Source organism: Miniopterus natalensis, chromosome 2 (genome assembly GCF_054644295.1).
Source record: "Miniopterus natalensis isolate mMinNat1 chromosome 2, mMinNat1.hap1, whole genome shotgun sequence".
In the NCBI taxonomy this organism is placed as follows: Eukaryota; Metazoa; Chordata; class Mammalia; order Chiroptera; family Miniopteridae; genus Miniopterus; species Miniopterus natalensis.
This window is the reverse complement of record NC_142082.1, coordinates 122,837,620-122,846,308: the sequence shown is the minus strand read 5'-3', so window position 1 is coordinate 122,846,308 and position 8,689 is coordinate 122,837,620. Positions and strand designations below refer to the sequence as shown.

General features: G+C 41.0%; 1 pseudogene; it reads right to left on the bottom strand.

Moving 5' to 3' along the window:
* Window positions 1-5,378: 5,378 nt before the first annotated feature.
* LOC107526870 (ATP synthase F(1) complex subunit gamma, mitochondrial pseudogene) lies at window positions 5,379-6,322 on the bottom strand (annotated as a pseudogene).
* Between the last annotated feature and the right edge of the window lie 2,367 nt (window positions 6,323-8,689).

Here is an 8,689-nt window from a genome sequence, read left to right as displayed (position 1 = left end):
GGGTCTTGTATTTTTACTGAAACCGGGCTGGGGTGTCTCTTAAACTAAAGCTGCCCAGGGGGTTTTTCAAATGCTTATGTTTTTGCCATATTTTTCTGAAGAACAGGCTTTGCCTTCTCCCTCCTTCATTACTCTTGATCCATACTAGGTTGTCTATCTATCGCAATTAAGGCACAGAGCTGTTGTATGTGGGGAGATCTTGGCGCACACATTATATACACAAAAGCAGCCTGATTCACAGACTCTTATTTCTTCATAGTCTTCCAGTCCATGTAGAGAACTCTCTCTTCCTGATTTCATAGAAAGTGAGATTTCTTTCCTTCATTGTTTTTCTATGTTAACTTCTGGGTTCAGAATGAAGTTTATTTATGACAGTTTGTAACCCCTGTATATTTATATCCCTTTACTCTCTCACTCACTGAAGCTCCTCTTAATCAGCTCCTCTTTTTCCTGGGCCTGTGGGCTCTAGATAATTCCTTTTATTTTTTTTCCCTCTTTAAAAAGAACTTCCCAATTGTTGGATTCTCAAGGCCACACACCTAGTAGATGAGGAAGCAAGAATTCAAAACGGGGCAGGCTTTCTAGAACCTGGAGTGTTAGTCACTGTGCTGTATTCCTAAAGGATGAACCTGGGGTCGGGATGAAGCCCAGGACTGCAGATGAGAGAGGCTCCAGGGCGGTTGTTCCAAACGCCAGTTCAAGGCGGCCTTTGAGAGTGAGTGGGGTAACATAGTCAGACTGGCTTAAAAACAACAACAACCCAAAGCCACGGACAGTGTGGATACAGTTTTTGTTTCATTGCTGTCTTGTAGTAAGTATTAATCGTGGTATAATATGAACCTTAATTTCCATCCCAAATTTTTTTCATACTTTCTTCTGCTAGGCCTTAGAGAACTAGTAAAAATAGAATATTCCAGATAACCTATTTTTCTGAGTTCCCAAAGTAGAGCATGCAGATTGGTACCCTCTCCCCAATTTGGTACAACGCCCTTGAGCATGCAAACACACACACACACACACACACACACACACACACACACACAGAAATCCATTTTCTATCGGACACATGATATAATTAGCTCTGTAAAAACTACCAAAGCACAAACTTTTCTCATTTTTAGATCTTTCCCTCCGAGGTCTTCCCAGGTCTTCCTTATTTCTTTTAATAATACTTATGTGCCTGTTTCAGTTACAATTGCTCTGTAACAAACTACCTCCAACTTAGTGGAGTAACACAACAGAAATCATTTGACTATGCTTATGGTGTCTGTGAGTCAGGCTTCAGGGTCTTTGATGCTGGTGATGGCAGACAGTGACTGAAGCCGTAACAGCAGATCGAGGCAGGGGCAAGGAGGACTGAAGGGACTGGAGGCTGGATGCGCATCTCCCCCTCTTCATGTGGTCTCGGGGCTTCTCCATACGGTCTTTCTGTGTGAGTTAGTTTGGGTGCTCTCACAGCTTTATGGCCTCAGGATACCTGGACAGCTTATATGGCAGTTCAGGGCTATAAAAGAGAGTGTTCCTTTCCAGCCAAGAACACAGTAGCTGCATCACCTTTAATGACCAACCTCAGAAGTATCCTGTAGGTTTCAAGCAAGTCTGAAGCCTGCTCACATCTACTATCCCACTGTTTTCTGCCACTCTGTTGGTAACAGAGTAATGATGGAATAATAGTTACCAAAAAAGCTCCAAACACAAACTTAAAGGTCATGTAGTTCTTTAATTTTTTTAAAATGTAAACTCTAACAATTTTAAACTTTATTTTTAATAATCATATATGTTTTTGCCAAAACTACCCAATAATTATTATTTTCAAGGAGTTGATGGTTTAGATGCAACAGGATAAGTAAACACATGAGGAAAAGGCCAAGCATAGACCCACATGATAAATAAGTGCTGAAGGGAAGGGCAGTTCAGGGAACCGTTAGTCAGAAGCCTCTGCGGGTGGTATGATCTTTAAACTTTCCTTTAAGTGAGTGGCTCAGTTAGAGAAATGGAATGAAGAATGTACTTCACACAGACATGGGACAACGGGATCTAGACTCAGAATAGAAATAAGAAAATCATGAATGGCTGAGGGTGAAAAGATGAGATCGACTCACACCAAAGTCTATATCAGTCTGAGAAGGAAGAAGAGGCAGAGATCCAATAGTCAAGTCCTAATTTTCTGGAACACTAAGAAACAGATTTGTTAGGAGTAAGAAGCACATGGGCCTGGGGTTCAGGAACCAAAAAGCACCAAATTGTATGGCAGTGATGATTAAATGTTCTAGCTTTGCCATTGGACTGACCTGGATTTAAATCCCAGGCCTTCTGCCCGCTAACTATGTTACGTCAGGAATGTACTAACCTTTCTCAGATTCTGTTTCCGCACCTACCTCATAGGCTCACTGTGAAGATTAAATAACATGTTTGTAAAGTATTCAGGGCTGTGCACACAGTAAGTACTGAGCAAATGGTAGCTCTAGTAGCTTTTATTACTATCTTCATGGAAATCCCAAAGTGTTTGAAGATGAGCTTTCCGCCCCCATCTCCATAGCAAATCATTGGGGAAATGTCTCCCAACTTGTGAACTTTTGTCCCTGTTATTATTAATTAGCATTCATGTAACTTAATATTATCGAATGGCTTAACAATAATTTATCTGTAACTTTCATACCACTCCTGATAGAAGGCAGGTGCTACAGCAAAACAGAATTAAGGAGAGCATGATTAGAAGAGCCTGTTAATGAGATAAGTAATTTTAGTTACTCAAAGTATGGATCTGAATGCTCAACTAAAACCGAGGGCTGGCGATTGAGTGGGCTGTTCTCCTTCCATTACACTCCCTCATCTGTTATGCATGAGCTATTCCTTCAGAGGAAGGCCTGGAATTGCTTTGTTTCCATGTAAGAATTCTACAATATTCAACTGGTGTCCTGAAATCTTTGCAAGGTGTTACATGCTATTCCAAAGATTTATAAGCGCTACGGACTGAATGTTTGTGTCCCTCCAAAATTCATATGTTGAAGCCCTAACCCTATGCAATGATATTTGGGGATGTGTCGTTTGGAAGATAATTAGGTTTAGATGAAGTCATGAGGTGGGGTTCTCATGATGGGATTAGTGCCCTTATAAGAAGAGAACAGAGAACTTCCTTCTCTAATTCCCCATATGAGGATATAGCAAGAAAGCAACCGTCTACAAATCAGAGGGTCCCCACCAGACACTGAATCTGCTGGCACCTTGATCTTGGACTTCCCATCCTCCAGAACTGTGAGAAATCAACACCTGTTGTTTTTATAATATTTTAATGGCACCTATTGACTAAGACAATAAGGAAATTGAATACTTGGATTTAGAAATGCATTTCCCATAGAAAACCTGATTTAAATAATAATTCACTTCTGCGGGGAAACCCACTAACTGAATCTGTAATGTAGTTTAAGCTTCAAATAGTCTATCAAATAGGACTCAGTTCTCTAGTCTGTTGTGTGAATCTGACCAGATAATTTACCTCTCCAGCCCTCAATTTCTTCATTTGTAAAATGAAAGGGTAGGAAAGGTTTCAGTAAAAGCATGTTTTAAAAATATTTCCTTCCTATCCCTGTACCCACTAAGAGGAACTGAAAGAAGCTCATTAGAGAAGTGAACTCTAGACTGAAACTAAGGCAGGCCCTAACCTCATACTACAAACCCTGAAGAACACTATCAACAAAGAACATCACTTGAAGTAAGTGAGCCAAGAAGCCAGACTCTTGCAGGGTTCTCTTGCTCCTGGACTGATGCAAACTATGGAGGTGAGATTGAGGCACCTCTAATTCTATCCAGTTTAGAGAAATGAGGATTTCAAAGCATGGCTGGGCTTTCGGAAAGATAGTAAACCTCCTGTTTTGAATCATTTTCTTGCTAAAGGTCACCAGGAGATAATATCATGTCCAGAAGGGCCACTTTGGATAAATTAGAGATTTCAGGCTGGTTAGAAGAGAAGCCTTAATCCTGATTTTGCAAAAACACTTTACATTAGACAGAGGGAATGTCAAAGGTCACTATCAAAGACTTGAGGAGAGGACACTGATGAAATTATGGGGCCAGCAATCCCTAAGTACCCCTTGGCTCTGCCATTGCCAAAAATAATGGGACATGCCCTAGCTGGTTTGGCTTAGTGGTTAGAGTGACAGCCCAAGGACTGAAGGGTCTCCTGCATGCGCAGCAGTTGCAGCTGGATCTCGGGCCCAGTCGCATGGATGTTTCTATCTCTTTCTCTCTCTCTCCCCACCCTTCCACTCTCTCTGAAAAGCAATGGAAAAAATACCCTCCGGTGAGGATTAAAAATGCTCCATTTTGGGGTGGTGTCTATGTAGCCCATGACCATGCATAGATTAGAAGTTGAAAAGTAATACCTGTGGGTTCGACTTGGCTCAAAGATAGTTTTTGTTTGGCCTTGTGTCAGGGGTCCCCAAGACTACCCCCAGGTTCAGTGATTCACTAGGAGGAATTACAGGACTGACCATGTAGTTATACTCATGGCAGTGGATTTATTATGGCAAAGGATACAAAACTGAACCAGCAAAGGGAGAAGCATATGCGGCAAAGTACAAGTTAAACCAGGTGCAAGCTTTCGAGGGTCCCATGGATGCACACAGGACATGCTCAGGTGCCCCAGCAATAAGTAGTGACAACACATGTAAAATGCTGCCAACCAAGAAGCTTGTTAGATACCCAGCACCCAGGTCTTTATCAGCAACTGGCCATGTAAGCGGGCTCTGCTGGCCACATACCAAAATTCCAGACTCCCGGGGGGGAAGCAGGTGCTCAGTATAAACCGCGTTGTTTGTACAAACAGTTTAGGCTCTGTGAGCCACTCTTATCAGTTCTTAGGATGGTGGGAACTTTCCTCAGTCCAAGTTTCCAGATGCCAGCCAAGGGTCAGACTTGTGAGAAGGCCTTTCTAAGAATAAGCAGTTAGGCCTGCTGTGTTAACCCCTTTTTGCACAGGCCTACACAGGGTTTGCCCATGTAGTTTTCTCTTTTGTTTTTGTTTTTTGTTTGTTTGTTACTTAGTTGCTACCCTTCAAAAAATAAGAATTAAGAAATTTCATTCAGGATTTCCAGCTTCTTGTGAAAAGTCAGATATTGTGGCAAAAATAGATCTATATTCCCACATGACAACAATTGATAGTTCCTTTTAAGTAAGATTTAAATTCCTTTAAATTCACCCTGGTTTCCACACTAAGTACCAATTGCCATTTTATTTTTTAAATTTTATTTATTTATTTAATTTTTTTATTTTAAGTTGTTTATTGTAAGATAATTTACAAATATCTTGCTGTCTTTAGTCATTTAAACAATGGACCAATAATTTCTTCTGACCAGGGCAGCAATAAGCTAAAAACAAAATCAGCTGGCTGAATTTTCCTTCCTTACCTCTTGTCTGAGGACAAAACTTGATTTTCATTAATCCAGAGCTGCAGCACCAGAGATGATTTCAATTAACTCCTTTGTGATGACAACTTGGTGGGTGTGGTTGAAGGTCAAAGTTAATTTGTCAATCATCGCAGAAGCATTCTTGCTCGCATTGTCCATGGCAGTCATCCTGGCACTTTGCTCACTCCTGGTGGATTTCTTCAGAGAATAGTAGATGATGTTGGTCAGAGTATATTCCTGGTAATTCTGCAGCATCTCAACATCAATGTCATCATAGATACTCAGGCTCTCATCACTTGCAATGTGATGAGAAAAGATGGGCTTTTCTCCTGTCTTGTAGGAGGTGACAGACCTGAATCCATTAAAGATGATAGATCCTTCATCAAATTCATATCCAGAATTTAGTAATTCCAGGGCAATGGCTGACACATCTCCAAAAGTAGGGGGTTTTCTTCCCGCTTATTTGAATATCAACAGAAACTGGTCAGAATGAGTCCTATAAAGTATACCCCTAATTTTATCACCAGTTCCAACAATCTTAACTTCTTTCCTGGCTGCTGTGAGTGTAGCCACCCCACTTTTCATCTGTTTAGCAACAGAGGAATGGATAGCACCACAAAGCTGAGGACACATCGATAAGGAGGTATTTTTTCTTGTCTTCAGGCACCTTAATACCAGCCTTTTCATACAGAGCCAAAGATCCCACTCCATACACTCGAGCTGGTTTCAGCTCTATCTCGGCTAGGGCATATTTTGCTGCTGCTACCGTTTTCATTGTCTTGGTAATTTTCTGGATGTTTTTGATTTACTTCAGTTGCCTTGTAATATCTTTCAAAATTGCCGTATTTCAAACTTGGATCCATTGCAGCTGCAAGGCCCAGGCCGAGACCCCCATGACGCCTGCCTGAGAAAACATGGTGGTACTGGCTCTGCTGAAGGTGGGCAGACACATTTTATTTTTTTAAAGTATATCTTTATTGAAATCAGAGAGAGGAAGAGAGAGGGAGAGAGAGAGTTGAAACAGCAGTGATCGGCCGCCTCCTGCACGCCCCTGACTGGGGATGGAGCCCGCAACCCGGGCATGTGCCCTGACCGGGAATCGAACCGCAATCTCCTGGTCGATGCTCAACCGCTGAGCCACGCCTGGCCGGGCCCAATTGCCATTTAATATCATGCTTTTGTGACTCCGGCTATGGGCTTCTTGAACCAGTAGTGGCCAAGTGCCCAGAGGGCAAGAGAAAGAAGCAGACATGTGGAATGTCACAGTCACAATAATTAACAATAATGCAAAAGGGTCACATTTATGAATTCCTGCTGTTAGGGCCTCAGAAATGCCTAGAATCCAAAACTGCACTTCCTAGTACAACAATTACACGTGGGTATTCTTGTATTGATATGACAACACTTTTATTGCTATGTACAGTCCCTCCTATTTAAGTTAGCTTGAATCAGTCTTTGTTCCTACCCACCTAGAGACCACTGACTCAATAGTGATAATGATAGGGGCACTTACAACCATCCAAAGATTGAGCACTTGAATTAATCTGAAATATAATTATACTACTTATAAAATTGTAGAACATATACTTATGTGAGCAAGAATTTAAGTTTCTTTTTTCCTTAAGTTTCTTTCTCCTAGGCCTTTGCTCCCATATACTCCCCTTGATCCCAGGCAAAGCAATTAAGGAGGTGATGCAGCTGTGAACTGTGAGTCAAGGTATCATCATCATCTAGACTACCAAGATGCATGGTCAGGCCGACCCAACAATGAGTCAAGATATCACCTCATTGAGATATCGCCAAGAACAAAAGAATGACGTCTGTGGACTTCCAGGATTGCATGTAGCTGCATTCCGTTCCCAGACTCAGTTTGCCCCTTTTTCCTATATAATCCTATCCCTCAAGATAGCTTTTGGATGCTCATATGCTCCTGAGCATCCTGTCTTCTGAGTTGGCTGGCCTTCTCAATAAACCCCTTATATGATTCAACCCTGTCTCTGTTGAATTGGACACAGTGACAGGCAGCCTGAACCCCACCAGGGTTTCCTGGTAACAATAATACAAATAAAACTTTACGTATATTGTCAGTTGTACTTTGCAAATCTAAGTCATTGTTATTATCATCACCACTAAGACTTGTTAGAGTGGACTAAAATATGTCAACAGAAAGGTAAATCTTGTTAAAGGACATACATCCAATGAATATTCAAGTAGTTCTACATATCAATGTACCTACTTATTTACTAACTCAAATGTCTACTGAACACCTACTGTGTGACAATATAATGTTGGATAACGAAAAATTTCATCTTTATATTCCTAGCATCTAGAAAAGTACCAGGCAGAGTTTGCATTCATTGAATGACTCCTCACTTCATAAATGTCACCTATGAGGTGATCTAGAAACCCAAGGATAGAGATAGTGAAAACAATTTTACTCAGGATAAAAGAGGGGAAAATGCAAGTGATATTATTGCCAGAGCATGCTATATGCTACCTAACCAGACAGACATTCTAGATGCTGTTTTTCTAATTCCAGTTACAAAACTGGCACAGAAGCAAGTTACACAGAAGGAACTGTAACTCTTTCAATGTCTATTAAAGGTTCCAGTCTAATAAAAGCAGAGAATTTGAAAAATTCTGTACTTGCCTTCTTGATAATTTTATTACTCAGAAGACTGAGGAAGCAATTAGGGAACTTATACTATAGACTTGACTTTGCCTAATAAGGAAAAACTGGTTAGTGACATATACAGAAGCTATAAGAACATCAAGAAAAAGAGGCAGAGTCATACTAGAGTTGAACACTGGGAGTCAAGTCTGAATTTGTTAGTATCCTTTTAGGTGTCAGTGGCAGGAATCCAATTTCAAATGGACTCAGACATAGTTGGATGCAGGTTTTAAAGTGAAGGCATCAGGAATCAGTATTTCCCTATTGTTATTATTTGCACTCCTGTGTGCTGACTTCATTCTCAAGACAGGTTCACCTCTCACAGTGGCAAGATGACTTCCAGTAGCTTGAAGCTTATGTCCTACAAGGTTAGTGACTTCACTAGAAAGAGAGCATCTCTTTCCCAATAGTTTCAACAAAACTTTGGGATTTGAGAGTCATTTGACAGGCTTGTGTTATGGGCCTATCCCTAAACCAGTTATGTGGCCTGTATAGGGGACCGCAGTAGGAATACACCAAGTACATACTAGGTCTGAAACTGAGGAGGTAAAGTCAGCACTAATCAAACCGTATGGACTAAAAGGGAAAGAATAGTTCCAGGAAGGAAAATTA